The sequence below is a fragment of the Cervus canadensis genome, chromosome 27 (genome assembly GCF_019320065.1).
Source record: "Cervus canadensis isolate Bull #8, Minnesota chromosome 27, ASM1932006v1, whole genome shotgun sequence".
Classification (NCBI taxonomy): domain Eukaryota; kingdom Metazoa; phylum Chordata; class Mammalia; order Artiodactyla; family Cervidae; genus Cervus; species Cervus canadensis.
The window spans coordinates 39106103-39131576 of NC_057412.1; the positions used below are offsets into that span (position 1 = coordinate 39106103).

General features: G+C 41.5%; 1 protein-coding gene across 5 annotated transcripts in view; it reads left to right on the forward strand.

Moving 5' to 3' along the window:
• Positions 1–25474, forward strand: part of ST3GAL6 (ST3 beta-galactoside alpha-2,3-sialyltransferase 6) — a 90087-nt gene that overhangs the window by 1835 nt on the left and 62778 nt on the right. For 2 of the 5 annotated variants that reach the window (XM_043448734.1, XM_043448735.1), the window contains exon 2: positions 20578–20731. The exons of 2 other annotated variants lie outside the window; for them this stretch is intronic. The gene's annotated coding sequence lies outside the window, so the exon portion shown is untranslated. Of the gene's footprint in view, positions 1–14143; positions 14201–20577; positions 20732–25474 lie in introns of those variants that run through there. One more of the 5 variants, XM_043448736.1, reaches the window with a different exon arrangement.

A 25474-nucleotide genomic window follows, 5' to 3' on the forward strand; every position in this document is an offset into this window, starting at 1 on the left:
GATGATCTAGTCTGTCGTCTCCGAATGAGGCTGATTGGCCCGGAAGCACTTTAGATAATGGCAACTTTGGTTTATGAGAAGAGAACTTTTCTAGAAACTGTGTTTCTGTTCTGGCATCAAGCGTTCCTTAATCGTGGAGGGGGAGGGGAGGCCTTGAGCAATATTTTCACCAAATCCCTCTTTGGTTTGTCAGTTTTGGGTTGGACCGTGTCTCCGTATTATGGTGTAATAGAATGAGATTGCTGTTTTGATTGTTTCAGTAGATTTGTTGGAAATACTCAATTTGTTCTCATGCCCCAAATCAATACAAATCCTTGAAGCTCAAAAGGAATAGAAATAATGTTGGCAGAAGAATGACTTTACGAGACATAGCATTTAAAAAAATCAGTCTTTTGTGAAAATTGTAATTTTCAATTTTTCTCATTTTAAATAATAGTGGCAGTTGTTTGCTTCTGTTGGAGATATTTCTGTGTTCCATGTCACATGGAATGTTATGAGAGAGAAGTAATGCTGTGCTTCCCATGTTTCACTGATAAGCAGCATCTGCTAACCATGCAGATTACCAATAGGCTTTTTTCCATTGTAATTGCATTCAGACTGGGGACCTGTGACCTGTCTAAGGGCATTCTAGGGATTGCTTATCAAGGAGGAGAGGAAAGCAGAAAACTCAGGTGGTTCCCACTATGATCCCCAGTGAGTTCACCTGTGCTAGTTTATGTAATCTTCACAACCACCCTAGGAGACAGGAATGCTTGACCTTATTTTATAATTTAAAAAAAACCACACACTTGAGACTGCCCAAGGTTAAGTGACTTGGATTGGATCACAGGAGGGTCGCTTCACTTCTGCCTTGCAGGGGTCCCAGGAAGCCTCTGCAGCAGATGTTCCTCACAGGTTCTTCCACTATTTGCATGGCTTTCTCCAGTGCCTTCCACACCCTCACTTGTATCCGCCTCTCCCATCTGGACACACCTTCTTAATTACCCCTCAGGCTTGGCTTCCTGAGCAGGGGCTCTGATACTTTGTCTTTCCTCTTGCTAGTTTCAGCCTTTCAACAGTTATCTTCTATCTTCTCCTCATCTTTGACATGCCCCTTGGGTGGGTTGTGTCTGGCCAGGTTTACAGGGCCCTGTTATTGCCAATAGCTTATGTTCTGAATGTTCTTTTCATTCTGAATATATTTTCAGGGAAGTTCCTTTTGCCTGGAAGAAATCTTCCCAGGGCTACATCCTCACTGTCACTGTTGAAATGAATCTCTCTCCTGTTTATCCTAACTACAGTGGATAACAGCATACACCACAGTTTCCAATTGAACCCTGATGAATTAAAGTGTTTAATTTGGAGTGCACTTGATGTATGGAACAGGATGTGTGCATTGGACATAACTGTTTTTGTAGAAAGCTGTATTTATGGTTCCATGTCAGGGTGTCAGAAGCACAGTTCTCACTGTAGTGGGGTAGCAGGTTTTTTTTCTCCCGATGGGGACTAAATTGGTCAGGAACTTGGCTGCCAGACAGGCGGTTGGGCTAAGAAGCAATGATATTTTGTGGGTGAGGATATGAGGATAAAAGAGAGTGAGGAGCAGTAGGATCTCAGTCTCTTCCCTGTGTCCATATTTCTTTTTTTGTTTTTGGAGATCTTTTGGTCATCCCAGGAGGAATGGGCAGCTTACCACTTACTACCACAACCTTCTGCATCTGACCAGGGTTTTCACCTTCCTGGACCATTGGGAAAAAGGAGAAAGCACCCAGCCTTTAGGTGATTTTCTCATCATAAACACTAGAAAGCTGAGTGAAGAGTCTCTTCTTCTGTATTTCTCTTCTTCCCCCTTATTCCTGAGATGCAGTGTGCTAGGGGCATCATTTCTTCCAGTTGCACAGAGTAATGCTGGTTTTTGAAGAATTCTTTAAACATTGACTTACTTTTTATGTGATTGGGGATGGAAAGATCTGTGGGAGATGAGAGAATAAAGCCTCCAGGAGAGGAAATGGCAAGGAAGCTGGCGATTTCTCCAAGGGAAGCAATGTTATTTTCACCCCCCGTGGCGTGTCTGGAATTGGTGTGATTGTGGGTCATGGTCACTGTGCTTTGATGGGGCAACAAAAAGGGGCAGAGAGTGGTTTTGCAGTGGCTCTTGGGTGACTTTCTGCAGTCATCTATATGGTAGAACTTGAGATTCAACCAATATTTATTGCATCCCTACCATGTACAGGAGATGTTCTAGGTGGGTGTGTAGCATTGAACAAAACATGTTCTCCGCTCTTACAGAGCTTATGTTTCTGTGGGAAATGGAATAAATAAATCAGACACACATATATGGGAAAACACTTTTCAGATAGAATGAGTGTTATGAAGACAGTTCATTGTGGGGGTGTGCCAGAATGTGAGGGAAGCTGGTTTAGGGCAATCAGAGAGCTGTCATGAGGAGTGGGTGTATGAAGAAAGATAGGAATGATGAGAAGAAGCCAGTCAAGTGAAGAGCGTTCTAGACAGAGGAAACTGCAGCTGCAGAGGCCCTGAGGCATAAATGAATGGGGGATGTTTGAAGAATTTGTAGATGGTGAAGAGTGCAAAAGGGCAAGCTAGAAGAGAGGAAGTCAGTGAAGTAAGCAGAAGACTGCTTATGAGACACCTTCAAGTCTTAAGGAGGAGTTTGAATTGTGGTTTAATTAGAATAAGAAGCCACTGGAGGTTGATTTAGAGATTCAGTCTTTACCTGGTGGGCGATGGACTTTCCTCTTGGTCTCTTTCTTGCTCTCTCTCTCTCTCACACGTTTTCATTCTTCACATTTTTCTCTTCCCCGTTGATTGGCCATCACTGATTTTCCCCTTCCTTGCTCTAGGCCGGGGCATAGGCATGTCCACAGTGAGAAGCCGTCCTCAGAGGACTGTGGACAGTGTTCCTCTTACTCACTGAAATAAATCCTTGTACTCACTCAAGCCTGAAACTCTCCACCACTAGCTCTGATTGCTCAGCCTCTCTCTAGGCTGAATATCTAGTTGTCTCTAAGTCTCTGGGTTGGCTGGTGGCGTCTGAAACTAGATGGGAAAAATTAAGTTGATCATCTACTCAAATCGATCACAGTTGGTATCATTTGCGAGTGTGATTGATTTGAGTAGATGATTAACTTAATTTTTCCCATGTAGTTTCAGATGACATCAACCAAAAGGACAATGATTGTCCGAAGAGGGGATATTCTATATAATGGGAAAGTCTTCCCTTTTCTTGACGCCAGCCCCCTTCCCCCCAGGCTATGCAGGAAGTTACAGTTTCAGTGGAAATGAACTCTTGTAATTGGTGCCATGGGACTATACTATGCCTTAGAAATTTTGTTTCTATTGTTCTTCATAGATAATCTTCTCAGTCTTAGAGTAGCACTTAAGTCATGAAAATTTATGTCCAAGGCAGTACTTCCTAGTAGCACTGGTTTATCAGAAATGAACAGAGGCATTTTATCAGGTATCCTTTGATTCCAAGATAGCTCGTCATCTCCAGTATCCAACTCTCTGGGGAAACTTGGTATACTCTTAGAAAATGACTTTTGAGATTATTTAGCCAGATGCCCTGCTTGTTTATTAATTCACATACTGAACTGATAGATATATCAGTTATCTTTCAGCTTTTGGTATCTGTTTCTTTATGGCCGGTGTGCTGACGTAAAATCTGGAACATGTTTCAGTTTGAGCAGGCAGCAATGATGTCTTATCTTGTTTGCCCCTGTGTCCTCCACCTGGTGCGGTGGTCAGAACGTTATAGATAGAACAGATGTTTGCCAGGCGTCTCCATCCGTGCCCATGGATTAACTCACAGTGTGAATATATTAGCTCAGCTGTAACATCTTTATAATTCTTAGGCTTCGTCTTTGTAACTATTAGGATCATTAATGTATCATCTCAAAAACTTGACCCATTGGAGAAGATAGGTGAAGGGTGCATTCATTCCTGTGGATTTGTCTAAGTTAAAACTTTTCTGGCTTGGAGCCTTTTTTTTCTTTTTGAAAATTATTAGGCTGACATGTAAGAGACTGGTATGTGAATATTATCAGATGACTATTCTCAAATTTGTTTTCATGTACAATAAACTTTCAGAGATGGTCAGGTAGCATCCCTGACTCCATGAACATGAATTTGACCACCTCCAGGAGGCAGTGAAGGACAGGGGAGCCTGGCTTGCCATAGTCCACGGGGTTGCAAAGAGTCAGATGCAACTTAGAGACTGAACAACAACAAATTTTCAGGTTCATAATTTGTGATAATTTGAGTTGGGTTTGTAGTTACATTAGTGAGGAAATAAGTGTGCCAAGAGAGTAGATAACAAAATCATTTCCCTCTTTAACAGCCCAGCATCTCACATCTATGATTTCATGCCCTTTAGTAAGCACCACTTGAATTCCATTGCTTATTATGATATGTCTTAGGTTTCTGTTAGATATCATCTAACCTAGCTGGAGACACAAACAAATGCCCTGGGGATAAAGAGCTCTTCTCATCAGGGCCAGAGCTGAGAGGGAGTCCCTGCCTGGTGGAGGGAACTGAGGAGGGCCCAGTTGTGGGCTCTTGCTGAAACGCATAGTGACTAAGTTTCTCACAAAGAGTGATGTCTTTAGAGGGCATCTTCCTGGTTAATAGAGATATTCTGTATACATATTTTAAAGATTCTACCTTTTAGATTCCCTCCCCCCGCCCCATTCCTCAAGGACATGCTGCTATAATATAAGCAATATAAACAGTCTTCTTGTCTTTGAGCTGATTTTATTGGGGAGTCTCCCTCCCCAATAAGATTTTAGTCCTCAGAGACGTTGTCAGCCCAGTGTTTCTGATAGCTTAGAGGAGTCTTCTTGTTAAGAAATATTCTATTGCAAATATTTAGGCCAGCGCCATAGAAGGTGCTGCTTTTATTAAAAAAAAAAATACAGTACAAAGTGTAATAAAATGAAATGCTTTTATTAAAATCTGTGCAACCCTTTAGTGTGTAAGAGTCCTTCATGTCTTAAGGGATAGAAGAGGCAAAGATAGGGAATATGCGCATAGTCTATGTTGAGCACAGAGCCAAAGAATTAAAAAAATCAGTTTTTTAAAAAAAATTCCCTGATTTGTTTGTTTGTTTTCTGATTTGTTTTTATGGATAATATAAAGCTGATATAAGATTAGATCATGTAATATGTAACTATTGTAGTATAATAAAGTTATAGACTGCGCTTAAAATGGAGAAATGGATTATCTTGTTGCATTTAGACAAGAGCAATGAGTTGATCAGGTTCCAGATGGATTTCTAACTGCTTTTCAGCAACAGTAAGTAATTTAATTCATAATTTTATTTAATGGACAGACTCTGCAAGTTATAGGACTTTTTTTTGGTGAATGATTTTGGTGAGATAAAGAATACTGCTGTCAAGATCCATTTGATAGTTGAAGCTAATATCTCAAGTAAATGTCAGAGTAAGTTAGCTAATCACTCTTGTTTGATCCCAGCTGTGTTACAATTAGATTAGAAGTAATTGGATTTTTTTCTTAAGCAGGATGTTAAGGGATATGTATAATTTCTGATGATTGAAATATCTGTAAATGTTTTACAGGCCTGGAATATTTTTGGAGGACAAAATGGGCCCATCTACTGCAAAAAAACTGAAAAGCTTGCCTCTATTTTTAGAGTTGGTGTGTAGGCCTCCTCTGCTTTAACCATAAATAATGCAATTATATTCTTCTTACAAAGCTTCTACCCACAGTCTCCACCTATGACCACCAATATTCCTGTCCATGCACCTTTTATAATAACATTCCTCAAGCGTGGTTTTTATTACAGAAATTTTTTTCTGCTCAAAAATCCAGAGAATTCCTCCCACAGGTCTTTGAAGTTTTCTGCTCTCTCCTGTTGCTCATTTTCTTTTTACTGTCCCATTTGCCCCTGCAGTCACTGCAAGCCTCCCCGTGCTGCAGGTTGTGAAGGCCTTTAGAACTAGTGCCTTTCTCTCCACTCCCCACCCACCCCCATTCAAGCTAGATGATAACCTGCGTTCGTTTTCCAGCTTCACGGCTGATAAACTGCCTGACTCTGAACATGCCTAACTCCTGTGAAGATCACTTTCTTCACCTCTAAACTTGAAATAATGCCCACATCCCAGTTATGATAATTAAAAAAGAAAACACATGCAAACAGTTCAGTATAGGGCCTGCCAAATACCTAACATTTAATCGATACTGTTAGATTATTATTATTATAACTCTTATTATAGCTATTATCATAACTCATGTTCATTGGATAGTTAAAATTTGACTTTCTCCAGAAAGTCCTTCTGTTTGGCCTTCTCTGGCTCTAATTTTTTTTTTTTTTTAAACCAGTCTGAGTCCTGTTAGAACCTCACTTCACTTTCAGTTCAGTTCAGTTGCTCAGTCATGTCTGACTCTTTGCGACCCCATGGACTGCAGCACGCGAGGCCTCCCTGTCCATCACCAACTCCCGAGTTTACTCAAGCTCATGTCCATTGAGTCGGTGATGCCATCCAACCATCTCATCCTGTGACTTCACTTTGGACTCTATTTATCTACTCATGTTGTTGTATTCTTTAGTTTTCATTGAACAGTAATAAATATTTGGACACCTTTCATGTGCCAGGCACAGTACTAACTATAGTATAGAGAGATCCATGGGCATACAGTGGAGGGATGCAGTGTGTGTGTGTGTGTGTGCATGTGCATGTACATGTACGCATGCTTCAGGTGGAGTTGGGAGATGAAAATCTATTGATTTAATGGCACTGTGATTTTTCAGAATAAACTAGGGTTGAGATAAAAACTACTGTGTTCAGATGTCCATTAAAAACATTAACATCTGTTCATCTTTTTCTGTCGTTTAAAAAACATGATAGTTATATCTTGAAACATATGTTCTTGAAACACTTTACATATATTTTCTTTCTTAAAATCTTCTCTGTCCTCATCTAAACACGGGTAGAAGTAGAGAACGAAGACTTTCTTGAAGAGCAGAATCCCACTAGCTGCCTCCGATTTATGGCAGGAAGGTAAAGGATAGGAGGGAACATTCTAGGCTGTAGGAACAGTGTCATCAAAGGCACTGAGGCATGGGATAGTGTTGAGTAGAATGGAGAATTGTGGAAAGTTTGGTGCATGATGGTCAAAGTCAAGCATTTTGGGAGTTGATGCAGGAGAGGATGTAGGAGTCAGTTAAATGAGACCCAGAGACCTATGGACTGTATGTTTGCATCTCCCTATAAGGCTATGTATGCACTTGGAATGGTAGATCTACAGAGACAGTTTATAATGGTCAAAGTCTGCTCGTTGCTTTTAAAGTTGGACTTGGGTTTTAAAGTGGCATGGAATGCATTTCTTCCATTTGCTGTTTCCATGAGAAGATGATGAAAACATTCCATGAGAAAATGATGAACATTATTTAACATAATATATATTTGATATTTAATCTCTCATTTTTAATAACCTAAGTGTTTGAAAGAAATGTCAGGGAGTTCCCTGGTGGCCTAGTGGTTAGGATTCCAGGCTTTCATTGCCGTCGCCCAGGTTCAGTCCCTGGTTGGGGAACTGAGATCCTGCAAGTCACACATGGCACAACCAAAAAAAAGAAAAAAGAGATGTGAAGAACACTTGAGACTTCTGAAACCTGGGTTTCTATATGAAATTTGAGAGTGGTGAGGGGCTTCAACAGGACAGAGATATCCCAGGAAAACAGTCCACAGGACTATTATAAATTCATAGCCTTGAGACTTCCAGTACCTTCCTATTACATTTCACACTCAAGAAAGCCACAGATTCCTCTTCTATAATTATGTGCTTAATAATTTTTATGTACAGTTTGATTAAGATTTGAGTTTTATTTGGTTCCTTTGCAGTTAAAGTTTGGCTTCCTTTCCTCTTCTTTGCTCCCCTTTCTTCTTCTCCTCCCCACTCCCATTTTTAAGACATCATTCAATTTTTAACACATCAATATGTTATTCAGAGCTTATGCAATTGTTGTTGTTCAGTCACCAAGTTGTGTCTGACTCTTCACCACCCCATGGGCTGCAGCACTCCAGGCCTCCCAGTCCGTCACCATCTCCCAGAGTTTGCCCAAGTTCATGTCCAATGAATTGGTGGTGCAATCCAACCATCTCATCCTCTGTCACCCTCTTCTCCTCCTGCCCTCAATCTTTCCCAGCATCAGGGTCTTTTCCAGTGAGTCAGCTCTTCGCATCAGGTGGCCACAGTATTGGAGCTTCAGTATCAGTCCTTCCAGTGAATATTCAGGACTGATTTCCTTTAGGATTGACTGGTTTGATCTCCTTGCTGTCCAAAGGAGTCTCAAGAGACTTCTCCAGCACAACAGTTTGAAAGCATCAGTTCTTCAGTGCCCTGCCTTCTTTATGGTGCAGCTCTCACATCTGTATATGACCACTGGAAAAAAACCATAGCCTTGTCTATACAGACCTCTGTTGGCAAAGTGATGGCTCTGATTTTTAACATACTGTCTAGGTTTGTCATAGCTTTCCTGCCAAGAAGCAATTGTCTTCTAATTTCATGGCTGTTGTCACCATCCCCAGTGAGTTTAGAGCCCAAGAAGAGGAAATCTGTCACTGCTTCCACCTTTTCCCCTGCTATTTGCCATGAAGTGATGGGACTGGATGCCATGATCTTAGTTTTTTTAATATTGAGATTTAAGCTGGCTTTTTCACTCTCTTCCTTCATCCTCATCAAGATACTCTTTAGTTCCTCTTTGCTCACTGCCAGCCTGAATTTTAACATGAGGAGCTGATGATCTGAGCCACAGTCAGCTCCAGGCCTTGTTTATGCTGCCTGTATAGAGCTTCTCCATCTTTGACTACAAAGAATATAATCAGTCTGATTTCGGTATTGACCATCTGGTGATGTTCATGTGTAAAATTGTTTCTTGTGTTGTTTAAAAAGGGTGTCTGCTATGACAGGTGTGTTCTCTTGGTAGAATTCTGTTGGCCTTTGCCTTCTTCATTTTGTACTCCAAGGCCAAACTTGCCTGTTAGTCCAGGTATCTCTTGACTTCCTACTTTTGCATTCCAGTCCCCTGTGATGAAAGGGACATCTTTTTTTGGTGTTAGTTCTAGAAGGTCTTCTAGGTTTTCATGGAACTGATAAACTTCAGCTTCTTTGGCATCAGTGGTTGGGGCATAGACTTGGAGTGCTGTGATGTTTGCCTTGGAAACAAACCAAGATCATTCTGTCGTTTTTAAGGTTGCAGCTAACTATTGCATTTCAGACTGTTTTGTTGATTCTGAGGGCTACTCCATTTCTCCTATGGGATTCTTGCCCACAGTAGTAGGTATAAGGGTCATCTGAATTAAATTCACCCATTCCTGTCCATTTTAGTTCACTGTTTCCTAAGATGTCCATGTTTACTCTTGCCATCTCCTGAATGACCATGTCCAATTTACTTTGATTCATGGAATTCCAGGTTCCTACGAAATATTGTTCTTTACAGCATCAGATTTTGCTTCCATCACCAGACACTTCTACAACTGAGCTTATGCAATATCTGATGTTAACTGTCTGACTTATATTTAATTCTAGGAAATCCTATGTATTTTTACTGCAGAAATATATTTTCTACCAAGTCTGAGTGGGGTCCAGTGTATTTTAACTCTTGTCTTTTGGTGTTGATCTCTTTTGCTTAGAAATTAGGCAATAGGATGGAAAACTCCCTAACCATGAGTTTAAAATTCCCGGAGGAGAATTAGATGTGAAAGAAAAAACACTGAAATATACGTGAGCTGTGATTAACCTGAAAATGGAGTGTGGGGCAGAGGTCCACAAGAAGGCTAGAAAAACAGGGCAGAGCAAAAACTGTTGTAGCTCATTTCTGGCACTGTTTTGGGAAGCCTGTGCCCTTATTGTGGGTCTGTGGTTATCAAACAACTTTTTTTTTTTTTTAAAGTCATCCAGAAATTTGCCTCTAGAAATTGTCAATCTTTTAGTTCAAATATATGTACTCCTTGGCCCTTACATTTTTCTCATTGTAAGTGTGTTACTTGGGTATTTCCATTTATACACCAGCCCCTGGGAGTTGAACATCTCAGGTAAATGGACCCCTCAAATGTCTGAACCAGCAAGGCTGAGTGGTTGACTCTTGGGTTGGGGCTTCTCCCAGGAAAAGCTCCTTTCTGAAGTTACACCTGGGCTGTCAACACCTTTATTTCTTGGACCGCACCAGGTTCTCTTAAAGTAAAGTTCTTACAGGAAATTCATCATCCATGCAGAGGGGCATACAAACCATGTACATGTGAAGTGAAAGTGAAGGTCGCTCAGTCGTGTCCAGCTCTTTGCGACCCCGTGGACTATACAGTCCATGGAATTCTCCAGGCCAGAATACTGGAGTGGGTAGCCGTTTCCTTCTCCAGGGGATCTTCCAAACCCAGGGATTGAACCCAGGTCACCTGCATTGCAGGTGGATTCTGTACCTGTTGAGCCATGAGGGAAGCCCATGTACATATGGTTCAATACATTTCCTCCCGAGAAGCACGCCTGTGTAACCTGCCTCCAGGTGAAGAGGTGGAACATAACCTGCCTTCCAGGAGTGCACGATACCCTCTCTCCTGATCACCGCTCCTCTCCAGCAATGAAACCACTGCTCTGACTTTAATCACTGTAGGCTATTTTTTTTTTTCTCTTTCTCTTTAATTCTAAATGACACCCACATATTCTGAATGAGTCTAGGATGTCAGAAGGGCTTCCCCGGTGATGCTAGTGGTAAAGAATCCTGCCAGTGCAGGAGACCTAAGAGACACGGATTTGAATCTCTGGGTCGGGAAGATCCCCTGGAGGAGGGCATGGCAACCCACTCCAGTATTCATGCTTGGAGAATCCCATGGCCAGAGGAGCTTGGTGGGCTACAGTCCACAGGGTTGCAGAGAGTCAGACACGACTGAGTGGCTTAGCATGCATGCAGAGAATCAGAGTCCCTCTGGCTCAGAGTAAGGACTGGGCATCAAGAGATGTGTTATAGGTTGAGTCGTGTCTCCCTAAAAAGACATGTTGAGGTTACAACTCCCAGGACCTCAGAATGTGACTTCATTTGAAACTAGGGTCATGGAGATGTAGGGGTTAGGATGAAGTCACACTGGAGTAGGGTGGCCCCCTGGTCCTTATAAGAAGCATGTGTGTGAGGACAGAGACACGGGGAGAGCGCCGTGTGAAGACAGCAGGTTGGAGGGATGGCATCTACAAGCCCGGGGACGCTAAGGAGGCCAGCAGACCACCAGGAACTAGCGTGAGGCAAGGAAGTACCCTCCCCTACCAGGTTCGGAGGGAGCACGGCCCTGCCCACACTTGGCGTTTGGACTTCTGGCCTCCGGGACTGTGACATAATACCCTTCTGTTATGGTAAGCCGCCGTGTTTGTGGGACTTTGCTGTTGCAGCCCTGGGGAATGAACACAGAGTGTCTGTGGGCCTGGTGTCCGAACCCTCCTATCTCCATTCCCCAGATTCCCCCTCGTCTTTGGTTCTGGAATTTTCCCTGTCTTGCCCCTGGCCGCTGCATGTCTGCCTGTGCCCCGTAGGAGGACAGAGGTTTCGTGGCAGTGATAGGGCTTTTTCTTTATTTCTCCACGCTGTTCTTCCCTCGTGTTTTCAGACCGGAGCAGTTTGGTTTCCTGGCATATCCCAGACCAAGCTTCGCGCGTCGTCTCTCCGCTTCCCCCGCCGGCGCCTCTCTGGCCTCTGCGGAGGTGTCCTTGGCCCGTTCTCCCAGACCTGGGCTGAGCCACCTCGTTTGGCAAGTCGTCCCCAGTTACTCTGATTCATGGTCATCGTTGATAGGGGAAAAAAATAGAACTTTATTCTTTAAATGAAATCTCTATTTGGGAATAGTACGGCATGCTGTAAATAAAGGCTTCATTTTGCTTTACTTTGACATATCAAAGGCCAGTTCTCGTTTCAGAGAGTTAAAAAAGCCCTCAGATCCAAAAACAGTCCAACAGTTAGGCTTCAGTTAGGAAGAAGGAACTATGCAGAGGGTAGCAGCTGACAGAGTACTTTTTTCTTCAGCAAAGGATTGGGTTTAGACTGCCTGACAGTAACTTCGCTTATTCTGGGCTGAGTTTCTAGGGTAAGGGGAATGGTAAGAACCATACTGTTTGGAAGTCCCCAGGGAGACTTCACATGCTCGGGCCGCTTGCTTTGCCCTTCTTTCGTACTCTTCCTTTAGGACCCGGAGATTTGCTGGGGATGTTTGTCTGGAATGCTCGGCACAGACTCGCCCTTCACCTTACATGTCCACAGCCTAGCGTGGTTGCAGAGGGCATGTGCCTCTCACGGCCCCTGCTTTCTGTTCAGAAGTCACTGCTTACTGCTGCTAACAGCAGGGGAAGTCACCAGACATTTAGAAAAATCACCAACGTGGGGAAGTTTGAAAAGTTTAAGCAGTTCTAATTTTGGTTTCTGGCCTGTTGCTGATTCTTATTCTCTTTATAACTAGTTTCTGCTGTTCATACAATAATATATTTTGCCCCTTGGAGGGGGAATGCAAAAAAGTCGCATGTTTTAGGCTTCTGTGTTTTCTCTATAAGATACTTGTTACTTAATTGAAAAACAAGAAGGTAGGGCACTTTGAAGTTATAGTTTGGAAAAGGAAATGGCAACCCACACCTGTATGCTTGCCTGAAAAATCTCACGGTCAGGGGTCAGGGGAGCCTGGTGAGCTACAGTCCATGGGGTTTCTAAGAGTCAGACACGGCTGAGCAACTAAGCCCGAAGCTATAGTTAAGAGGTCGGCATGGGGCAAAGGTTATGTTTAGTATGTCTGTGTTTTTGTGGACTTGCCTTTAGAGCATCTGTGCTCTTAGACAGAGTTCTCTTTTTCCCTGAGATTTTGTGCCATGTGATAGGATGGGCAATAGGTGTCTGTCTTGGATGGATAAATGGATAATGGAGTTTCTCCATTTGCTTGGCCAGTTATTTCACTGAACTACTGGTAGGATGAATTTCAGTTGAGTTTTGAGCTGCCTCCTGAAGCCTGGGTAGGTTTTCCTAAGCCCAGGGGGATTTCTTGGACTGGAGACCGGGAATCTAGAAGTGATATCCCCTTGGCTCTGGTCTGTGAAATGTGCTAAAACATTTTGGCTGATTGTGACCAGGGAGCTGACCCCACTGTGATCCCCAGTGCAGTGGAGTTACTTCTTTCATTGGAAACCCAGTTTTGTTTACCTTCTTAGGAATGTTGAACACTTCTTGGAAATCTGCTAAGAGAGGAGACATTTCTCCCCCCTCTCTTCAGAGAAAATACTCTTTTTCGAATTTCTTTTACATCTTCTAGACTAGGGTAGCTTGTTTGTTTTTGGCTAACCTAGCCTTGTGGAATCTTAGTTCCCAAGGATTGAACTTGGTCCACAGCAGTCAAAGCGCAGAGTCCTCACCACTGGGGCCACCAGGGAACTCCCGAGACTAGGTTATTTTAGCGTGTAAAGAATGCAGCCGTTAGTAAACGTTTATTCATATTTTAAAACATCTACCTTTTGAGGTTTTCTCAGATTCTTTATAGAAAGTGATATTAAAAGTATAGGAATGCCATTGATAAGCCTTCACTTATTTGTAGACTTGACTTCGGTTTGGCCTGGATAGTAAACTTTGTTACAATGTCCTTGAGCTAAACATTTCCATTAATGTAAATAGGTCATTGTGTGTGGTCACACTGTTTATGGGTCTAAAGACTTCAGGGTGAAAGACTTGGTATTTTATTACTTTGCTTTGTTGTCCACTTTATCCATCATTGACTCTGGTGCATGGGAGTACTTCCTAATCACTCAATTCTAAAGAGAAATTTGATTATCTTTCTGTGGGGTAGTGCCTTGGATTATTTTCTGGCTAAAACACTCAACAAAGCATTCCAGGGAAACCTGTGGTTTGTTTATCTACTTGCTCAAGCACTCAGAGTTTTCTGCCTAGTCAGTGTGGTTATCAGAAAAAGAAAGTGGTTATAAGAAGACTTTCTGCATACACTTTTTCTTCAGTATGTTTTGTTTTCAACAGAATGATTGTAGATTTACTTTACCTAGAAATGTATTTTCTCATTTAAAATACTATTAACTTTGTGTTTTCACAGAGTCATCAGTTCAGTTCAGTTGCTCAGTTGTGTCTGACTCTGCGACCCCATGAACAGTGGCACGCCAGGCCTCGCTGTCCATTACCAACTTCTGGAGTCTACTCAAACTCATGTCCATTGAGTTGGTGAGGCCATCCAGCCATCTCATCCTCTGTCATCCCCTTCTCCTCCCACCTTTAATCTTTCCCAGCATCAAGGTTTTTTCAAATGAGTCAGTTCTTTACATCAGGTGGCCAAAGTATTAGAGTTTCAGCTTCAGCATCAGTCCTTCCAATGAATATTCAGGACTGATTTCCTTTAGGATGGACTGGTTGGCTCTCCTTGCAGTCCAAGGGACTCTCAAGAGTCTTTTCCAATACCACAGTTCAAAGGCATCAATTGTTCGGCGCTCAGCTTTCTTTATAGTCCAACTCTCACATCCATACATGACTACTGGAAAAACCATAGCTTTGACTAGATGGACCTTTGTTGACAAAGTAATGTCTCTTCTTTTTAATATGCTGTCTAGATTGGTCATAACTTTCCTTCCAAGGAGCAAACGACTTAATTTCATGGCTGCAGTCACAATCTGCAGTGATTTTGAAGCCCCCCGAAAATAAAGTCTGCTGCTGTTTCCACATCTATTTGCCTCTGAAGTGGTGGGACCAGATGGCATGATCTTAGTTTTCTGAATGCTGAGCTTTAAGCCAACTTTTTCACTCTCCTCTTTCACTTTCATCAAGAGGCTGTTTAGTTCTTCTTCACTTTCTGCCATAAGGGTGGCGTCATCTGCATATCTGAGGGTATTGATATTTCTCCCGGCATTCTTGATTCCAGCTTGTGCTTCTTCCAGCCCAGCGTTTCTCATGATGTACTCTGCATAGAAGTTAAATAAGCAGGGTGACAATATACAGACTTGACATACTCCTTTTCTTATTTGGAACCAGTCTGTTGTTCCATGTCCAGTTCTAACTGTTGCTTCCTGACCTGCATACAGGTTTGTCAAGAGGCAGGTCAGGTGGTCTGGTATTCCCATCTCTTTCAGAATTTTCCAGTTTGTGGTGATCCACACAGTCGAAGGCTTTGGCATAAGTGAAAGAGTCATACCTGGTATGTTAAATATCTAGGTATTTTTAAACAGCTTGAGTTATCAAAGTTTATGCTTTAGAAAAAAGACTATGTGGAAATGAAATTTCAATTGTAAAGTATTCCTAGCAGTTTGTAGGGATTCCCTGATAGCTCAGTTGGTAAAGAATCCACCTGCAATACTGGAGATACCAGTTCCATTCCTGGGTTGGGAAGATACCCTGGAGAAAGGAAAGGCTACCCAACTCCAGTATTCTGGCCTCCATGTGGTCACAGAGTTGTTGGTAAGATTATCCTAGTAAGCTGCTTTTTTTTTTTAGATTGGAAAAAAAGAGATTTGGCTCTAAAATGATGTTTAGATCAGTAGTTCTCTGAAAATAGCCTAAATATCTGCTGATAGGAAATGGAAAGATTTGTGATGCAATTGGTTAATAGGATACTGTACAGAATTTGAATGAACCAGACCTTTATGCATCAGTATGGATGGATCTCTAAGCCTGAAGTGTAGAGTGAAAAAATTCAAATTTCAAAATATTCTGTATTTCATATGTGAATGTTAAACTATTACCTAAAACAGCATCATATACCACATATGTGTGTACGTGTGAATAAAAAGTAGGCAAATTCATGATTGTGGTTGGATCCCAGAGAAAAAGAGGAGGGTAGGGAGAGGAACACAAATCTCCATTAAAAAAGAATCCCTGAGAATATAATGGTTATTTTGGTTAATGGGTTTGTGAGCATTTGTTATATTAACGTTCGGACTTCTGTTAATGCTTCTGTAATGAAAAAATTTCATGTAATATTTCCCAATATAATAGGTTTCAACCTAGGAATCTTACATTTATCAAGACTCTGGGAATGAGACTGAAGATTTTCCAATACATCTATTTTTCACTATGTCATTCTGTGAAAAATGAAAATTGGCAGAGTGAATCTTGAAGATGAGGCAGGCTTCAAGTTGATCTCGTTCCTGGAAAGCTAGAGTAGCTGATGGATTCAGAATAAATAGACCAGCAGCAGATTACCTAGCCCAACCCTGGCTCAACATCTAGCTTTGAGACACCCTGGACAAGTTAACTTCTCTATGTCTCTCAGCCTCATCATTTACAGAATTAGAAAAACAGGCCCAACTCAGCACTGTTGTGAGGATTCTGTGAGTTCATGCATGTAGTAGCCATGCAACCAAGATTAGCTCTTACTTTCATGCTCACTTTTTTTTTTTTTTCCATTTTTTTTCATGCTCACTTCTATTAGCAGCAGCCTCAGTCACAAATGCCATTTCCTTTGCCTGGAATGCTTTTCATTTTTACCCTGATTTCATCTGTTTACTCCTCAGAGGAGTTCTCTGAATTCTCTCAAATTCCTCTGAGGCTCTCTGTCCTCCTCTTTTAGGGCAGTGCCTCGTCAGATCACAGTTGTAATTCAATAATTGCTACGTCATAATAACACCGAATAGTATTACTGAATAGTAATAACAACTGCTTGTTAATTTCTCCCTCTCTTCCTGGATTGTAAACGGATGTTCTTCTTCACTACTGTGTCTTTGGTGCCTGGAACAAGGTCTGGCGTTGGGAAGTTGGTTTTTCTTTTGCTTTTTAAAATTTATTTTTGGCTGTTCTGGGTCTTCGCTGCTGCGCAGGCTTTTCTGTAGTTGTGGTGAGCGGGGGCTCTTCTTCATTGCTTTTTGTGAGCTTCTCACTGAGCTGGCTTCTCTTGGTGCGGAGCACAGGCTCCAGGGCCTGTGGGCTTCAGTAATTCAGCTCCTGGTCTTTAGAGCACAGGCTCGACAGTTCTGACTCATTGGCTCAGGTACTCCTTAGAATGTGGGATCTTTATGGATCAGGGATCCAACCTGTGTCTCCTGCATTGGCAGGCAGATTCTTTACCACTGAAATACCAGGAAAGCCCAGAAATTTGGTTATTACCCAAATCAGCAAAGTTATAGTAGAGGTGAAAACTTCCATAGTTAATTTTACCAGGAAATGAATTAACTCCCTTTGCCTAGAGGATTAATTTAGCTTGCATTCAGAAGTAAATCTAGGATTATATATGATTTAATAAAAATATATATCACATGTATGATGGTTTCTTTGTAACAATAATTATACCCCAAGTTAAGCTTAGCATCATATTTATAATTTGATTTTGGAGGATCCTCTGATGGATAGTAAGCTGGAACATTTCCAGTACTTTAACCTTAAGACTTGATATATGCTCTGCTGATTGTTTATCCTCAAGCTTACTCGCTTTTTTTCTTTTAAAAATAGCAAAAGGGGAATTAAGCAGGAAATGATGCTTCTCAGGGAGCAGAATAAGCTTGCATTCATTCAGAATACACTGATGTAATAAGTAGCTTGAGAAAAAGGGCTTTTGTAAATCAGATGGAATGTTGCTTATAACTTTTAAGCAAACTATAAAACAATAAACCCTTTGGAAAGGGGACTTATAGAGTAGGAGGAAAGACAGGAAGCCAGTTCCCTATTAGCTGTTGGCTTATTTATTCTGGGAGAGAAACCTAAGAAGGATTTAAAATTTGAGGAAGGGCTGTGTGTTCAGATACTAGCATATTTCTCCAGGAAAGACGTCACTTAGGATTTTGAACTGACTAAAAGCCCAAGTTTCTTAGATAAGTAGCGGGCTGAGCAAAATGTGAGCAAGAAGGAAACTTTCAAAGCATTGGAAGGGATTTTACCACCCAAATGGGGTGGAGGAGAGGTGAAATGTCAGGGCTCGGAAAAGGAGGCAGAGCCCTACATGGAAAAAGAAAACTACAAATGTCACCTTGGGAGTCTTCTGCCCGCATACCCTCACCTTTGGAGACACATGATTTGTAACACAAATCACCAGGAAGAAAAGTTATAGCTGTGTTTGGTCTTATCCTACTTCTCTGTTAACTGTTGTATACGGAAATCGTAAGTAACTGCATTTCAAATGCTTAGCATGCTTATTCATTCATTCATTCACCGGGACACACTTACTTTGCCAAACTTGGAGTAAAATTGTAATTTTTTAGTTCTTTTTTTTTAATAGAAGTAAAAAGAAAGTATTGTTTAAAATTGGGCAAAATTGGTTGTTATTTAAAAGTATCAGCTGGGGGGATAGCTTTATTTATTTATATATTTATTTATTTTATTTAATATATTAATATATATTAATATTAATATTATATTAGTTATAATATAAAATATATTAATATAAGAATTAATATATATTAATAAAATCAATATATTTATTATATATTATTTATTTTTTAACATTTGAAGGTGTGTGCATGCAAAATTCCACTAATAACTACTTAATATGTAAAATTTATTAATCATCTGCCCCCAAATCAGGGTTGGAGAGTACTTTTGAAGTCATGTTGTTAGAAAACTTTGGGAAATACTGGTTTAAGTAACATTCTAATGCTTGTAACCACACTGCATTAGCATGGACATCACCTGGGAGCTTGCAAGAAATGCAGAATCTCATGACCCCCCGACCTGATAGGAATCAACAGTTTAACAAGATGCTCAGGTGATGATAATGGACATTAAAGTTTTTTGAGGACTACTCTACAAATCCATCCCAAGTGGTTTTTTAAAACAGAGTATCTTTAGTAATCAGTGACTCATTGTCCAGAAATGGAACCTGTATTATCTTTAGGTAACCTAAGCATGTTCTTCCATGCCAACTTCAAAGTTGTTAATTCCTTGAATTTTGCATTCACTGGCCTTGGCTTAACCCCTGCTAGCCTTCAGAACCAGGCTATGCCTCTTTTTCATGAAGGCCATTCAGACTTGAGAATGGCCATCTTGTTTGCCCTCCACGATGTAAGCTTCTCCAGGTGTAACTAAACCCCCATCCTCTAGCATTGTTTGAGGTTTCTCTGCTAACCTTCCAGCTTCAGATTTGTGATCGCTTCTTGTTCTAGCAGACAGTAACTAGTATAGGTTGAAGACGATGGAAACCCAGGAGTTGTGCTTTCTATCCAATTAGGGAGAATGATTCTGAGGCGCAAGTTTATCATTATCTGCAATTTACTTAGGTTCAAAATTCTGTCTCACGGTGGAGACATCTATTATCATAGAATTAGAACAGAATAGAATGCTGGTTGTTTAGTTGCTAAGTTGTGTCTGATTCTTGCAACCCATGGACAGTAGCCTGCCCGTCTCCTTTGTCCGTGGGATTTTCCAGGCAAGAGTCCTGGAGGCAGGAGATCCAGGGGATCGTTCCGACCCAGGGATTGAACCCTGGTCTCCTGCACTGCAGGCATATTCTTTACCAACTGAGCTACCAGGGAATTCCCTAATAGAACAGAATAGAAGTCTTCTATTGTAATTGCCACTAAAGAGCACCATTCTGCCTTTGTTCTAATTTCTAAATGCACAAACTGCTTAGCACTTCACATGTGAAATGTATATTGAAATATATGAAAATAAGCATTTTCTGTTTCTCCATAAATTTTGAACTTTAGAGAAAAGAAATCCCATGCAGTCCACAGCTCAGCCTGTCAACTGATTTCTTTTTTCTCTGTCTTGCAGTCATGTGTCACCACTCATGCATCTCACGTATGGAAATGTACTCAGCTTTTTAAAACTTTATTTGGTAGAATCTAAATAGTTTTCATGTTACTCTATGATGTTCATAATTAAGCATAATCATTTTCTTATTGTAGGACATTAGAGTCATAAATGTGTTCTGAAATAAATATTTGCCCCATTTTTGGTGGTTTTTTGTTTATGATATTTGTTTCGTTTTTATTTTTTAAAAAAACACTTTCTACTAACACAAGACATATAGAACATGCGGGGTTTTATGTTTTATTTGTTTCTGTATCAGAGTTTTTAGTCTTGTGTAAGAAAAACGGTAGCAGGAGCAATTTGAGATTTTTTTTTTTCTTCCAAAGTTTTTTGGAGAAAGTAGCCTACCACACATTGTTAAAGCAGTTGCTGTTCACACTAACCTCCCACCCTTCCTTCTGGATGTTTTTGTTCTTGATCTCTCCTTCTTCTGTCTCCCTCCCTCCCCTTGCTCTTCAGAGTTTTCCAGCAGCTCCTCCCCTCACCTCTGCATTGAACAATAAAGCTGTGTGTATGTGTAGAGAGGAGCTGAAAAAGGAGACAGATGGTTCTTTCATTACCAGGTTGCTCCAGATTAATTGAGTTGGATCTGTTATTTTTTTCAAGGAGACTGAGCTGGGTCCCGTGGATAACCAGTCATGAGCTACAGTCTTGTAGTACATGCAGCCGGTTTTGCTCTTGGATTTCTGGTTTTGCTCTTGGATTTCTTTGTTTTTGGTAATCATGTCATCCAGTGGAGAATTTAGGGAGGGGTCTGTAGTGCCTTTACTAAAGTAGTGTTTTCATTAAGACTTTTCTTTTTAACGCCTTAAGATTTTTCTTGGGTTGCTGAGCCATCCTTATAAGCATGCTGAATGTGTGTTTTGTTTCAGCACTTGCAAGTGAAGCACCAGCACAACCTCTTTGCCTTGGATAATTTCTAGTGGACAATATAGCAGCAGCCTGCTGGGCCTCCGGCGCCCTGACCACATTCTGCACCCTCAAGGACAGAGAGGACCCCTGGGGAACAGATTCCTCACAGTGTAGGTGAGCAAAAGCCCCGGGACTGTCATCTCAGACTTCTTAGATGTGCAGTTTGAACACTTGAAATGTTCTGTTACAATTCTCCTACAGTTAAACTGACTTTATTGCTATATAATTGCTTTACAATGTTGTGTTCGTTTCTGCTTGCGTCACAAATGTGATGCAGCCATAAGTCTACATATAGCTTTCCGTGAACCTCCCTCTCACCCCACCCTCCATCCCACCCCACCCTCCATCCCACCCCACCCTCCATCCCGCCCCTCCAGGTCAGCACAGGGCGCCAAGCTGACCGGTGACAAGTTTTCTGCTGGCTGGTGACTTTAAAACACCCTTTCCTTCTCTGTATACAGCTGCCTGTTAATTTATCTCTCACTAGTTTAACATGTAGCCAGAGGGCCTTTGAAACTGTGTTATTATGTAACCAATGACTCTTACAATTCAGTTCAGCCCAGTTCAGTCATGTCCGACCCTTTGCGACTCCATGGACTGTAGCACTCCACGCCTCCCTGTCCATCACCAACTCCTGGAGCTTACTCAAACTCACGTCCATCGAGTCGGTGATGCCATCCAACCGTCTCATCCTCTGTCGTCCCCTTCTCCTCCCGCCTTCAATCTTTCCCAGCATCAGGGTCTTTTCAAATGAGTCAGTTCTCTAGCATATGTCAAAATTGAACTATGAAAGCTTTAGTTATTATTTTTATTCTCAATCTTAATGGCCTTCTTTGGGACTGTTGTAAACCAACATCAGAGTGAAAGAGTAAGTAAACTGAAGTTACAACTAGAATATTATGTGTATCACAAGTGCCATTCACCAGCTGTGTGAGAATGAACTCTAGTTCCCTCTCTGCCTTTATGCTACAATTAATAATATTCACTGAAGTATTTTAATATAGTTTGTAGGTATATTCTCATTACATTCCTAGAATCCCATGTACAAATATACACCAACTTATAAATTTATTCTGAGAAAGCTCTGGAGCTCAAATGTCTACTAGGAATTACCTCTATGTTTTACCCATGAATCCATCATCTTTCTGATATGTTGAGATTTGTCAGAGAACTGTTAGTCATCTCTCAAATTTGTCATCACTTTGTTTGCAAATCATTGTGTGAAGGACAGTTATTGACTGACAGCATTGTGCTTTATGGGTACTGGGGAGTCTGGGCATTGACAGTGGTTTGGGGATTTAGTCCTTGGGAATCTCTGGAGATCTTCATTGTTCACACCAAAATTATGAGTGGATTCAAAGCTTATCCCTAGTGTCCCAAGCCACTGGGCTTGCAGAGCTCTTGAGCATCGTGAACATAGGCTGGAGGTAGGGCTGGGTCTTCCGTTTCTTCCTGCCAGAATATTTATGTTTGGCTGCACTGGGTCTTTGTTGCTGCCCTTGGGCTTTCTGTAGTTACATTGAGCAGGGTTTCTCATTGCAATGGCTTCTCGTTGCGGAGCATGGGCTCCAGAGCATGAAGGCTCAGTAGTGGTGCTGCGTGAGCTTCATTGCCTCAAGGCATGTGGAGTCTTCCTGGAGCAGGGATCAAACCTGTGTCGCCTGCATTGGCAGGTGATTCTTAACCACTGGACCAGCAGGAAAGCCTCAGAAACGTCTTAACTGAATGAAATCTGGGCTTTAAAGGGCTTCCCTTGTGGCTCAGCGGTAAAGAATCCATCTGCAGTGCAGGAGACATGGGTTCAATCACTGAGTCAGGAAGACCCCCCGGAAAAGGAAATGGCAACCCACTCCAGTATTCTTGTCTGGAGAATTCCGTGGACAGAGGAGCCTGGTGGGCTACAGTCCATGGGGTTGCAAGAGTCCGACATGACTTAGCAACTAAACCACCACTGCTGGGCTGTAATCATCTTGGTGATTTGTGGAATTGCCTTTCCTGTCAATCTATATATCTCCTTCCATCAAGAAGATGGAAATATTTTGAGTCTTTATAACCTAATAGTGAAGAGCAGAGATTCTGGTGTGTGCCTGGGTTCAAATTCCAGTGCTGCCACTTACGATTTGAGCATCTGTGGGCACGTTATAACTTCTCTGTGCTTTAGTGTCTTCATCTGTATGATAGGATGACCTTTCTTAAGGGGTGGTTTTGAGGATTAAAAGAGTTATATACCCAAAGCATTTAGTTTTCTTGCCCTTTGTTGCATTGTTTCTTCTTCTTCCTCCATTCCCTAGTCTAGGGCTGACATATATTCAGCTCTTCATCCTTACCTTGTTAGGATGAAGGTGTTCAGTTCAGTTTAGTTCAGTCGCTCAGTCATGTCCGACTCTTTGCGACCCCATGAATCGCAGCACGCCAGGCCTCCCTGTCCATCACCAACTCCCAGAGTTTACTCAAACTCATGTCCATCGAGTCGGTGATGCCATCCAGCCACCTCATCCTCTGTCATCCCCTTCTCCTCCTGCCTCCAATCCCTCCCAGCATCAGGGTCTTTTCCAACGAGTCAGCTCTTCGCATGAGGTGGCCAAAGTATTGGAGTTTCAGCTTCAGCATCAGTCCTTCCAATGAACACCCAGGACTGATCTCCTTCAGGATGGATTGGTTGGATCTCCTTGCAGCCCAAGGGACTCTCAAGAGTCTTCTCCAACACCATAGTTCAAAAGCATCAATTTTTCGGCACTCAGCTTTCCTCACAGTCCAACTCTCACATCCATACATGACCACTGGAAAAACCATAACCTTGATCGGAAGGACCTTTGTTGGCAAAATAATGTCTCTGCTTTTTAATATGCTGTCTAGGTTGGTCATAACTTTCTTTCCAAGGAGTAAGCGTCTTTTAATTTCATGACTGCTGTCACCATCTGCAGTGATTTTGGAGCCCCAAAAAATAAAGTCTGACACTGTTGCCACTGTCTCCCCATCTATTTTCCATGAAGTGATGGGACCAGATGCCATGATCTTAGTTTTCTGAATGAATGTTGAGCTTTAAGCCAACTTTTTCACTCTCCTCTTTCACTTTCATCAAGAGGCTTTTTAGTTCATCTTCACTTTCTGTCATAAGGGTGGTGTCATCTGCGTATCTGAGGTTATTGGTATTTCTCCCGGCAGTCTTGATTCCAGCTTGTGCTTCTTCCAGCCCAGCATTTCTCATGATGTACTCTGCATATAAGTTAAATAAGCAGGGTAACAATATATAGCCTTGACGTACTCCTTTTCCTATTTGGAACTAGTCCGTTGTTCCATGTCCAGTTCTAACTATGAAGGTGTTAGGTGTTGCTAATTGACCCCAGCATTTGCTTCTGAGCCTCAAACATAGTATTTGAATCCTCAACATTGTAATGGGTCCAAATCAGAGTGTAAGATGAAAACTTTTTTCCAAGTCAGATTATTTGTAAAGCTCTTGATTTCATTTCTTGCTTCAAGACATATATTTGATATGCTGATTACACATCTAGGCTGTTTGGTTTTACTAGGGCTCAGAGCAGTTTTATTATGAAAAGCATAAAAAGATATGGCTTCTATAGCCAGAAATATGGTCTGAGTTTTGCTAATGAATTACTGTTATCTTAAATGCCTTTTATTTTATAAGCCGATGAGTAAGGCTTTCCAATACAGATACTTTGAAATATTTTAATGAATGTGGAGAAATAATAGCTAGCATACAGTAATGGAAGCTTAATTTTTTTTTTTTTTTTGGCTTTTGTTGTACAATGTCATGAGTTCTGTGGTATAATTACCAGGATGTTATGAGTTAGTTTTTTCATGAAGTCTTGGTGTATGAGCAGCTGATACTTTATTAGTTTTAAAAGAAGAATTAAAAACAAGATTAGGAAAGTCCTTACCCTGTGCCAGGCATTTTTCTAAGTGCTTTATATTTACAACGTACATAGCTCTATTAGGTACTATCTTTATTCCTATTTTACAGATGAGGTATAAAGAGATTAAGAAACTTCCTAGGGTCATATCACTAGACAGAGAACTGAAACTCAGACCCAGGGGTCTGATCACCACACAGGCAATCTTAACCAATTGTGCTGCTCGCTACGAGGCCTGAATTGTATGAAGAAGATGAGAAGGAAGATGGAAGAACCAACTTAAAGATTCTTAAATGCCAGGCTAAGTGATTTTATGTTTATTTTGCAGACGATGGAATGCCACTGAAGGTTTTCCTGTGGGGCAGGTGACAAAATAAGAGCTGGCCTTTGGGGAGTTTATGCCAGTGAGCACGTGGGTTGGTTTAAAGGGAAGATAGCTTAGAGATCATTGCTTGTGGTTTGAGAAGTAATGAGAATGTGGGTTTACAAAACAGGATGAAGATAAGACCTTGAGAACACCTGTATTTAGGTGTGGTGAGGAAGAAAGGAGTTAGAAGCTCAGGCAACAGGGGTGAGACCCTGTGCCGCCCAAGGCGCGTTTTAGGGATTGAAAACTGTAGAGAGTGAAGAGGCCTGGAATGAAGTGAAGACTTCAGGGTTATTACTGTGTACCCACGACGAGCCTGGAGTCAGGCTGGAGGAAAACCCACATAAAAATGTTCTCCTGAGCTGCCGACTCTGCTACTTATGAGTGAGGTCACTTTTGGCAAGTCTTTGCTTTTTTTTCTAAATCCTGTCTGCTGCTTTTGTGATGTGGTGACATAGGACCTTATTCTGTCTGAATGCCCTGAACTCTTTCAGTTTTTCTAGCTCTATGATCCATAATACCTGGGTCCCAGTTGTGAATAGCAATCACTGGAAATGTTGTTGTGATTGTTTGGCAATTCAGTTGGCCTTTTTAGGTAAATAAGAAGGTGATGGAGAA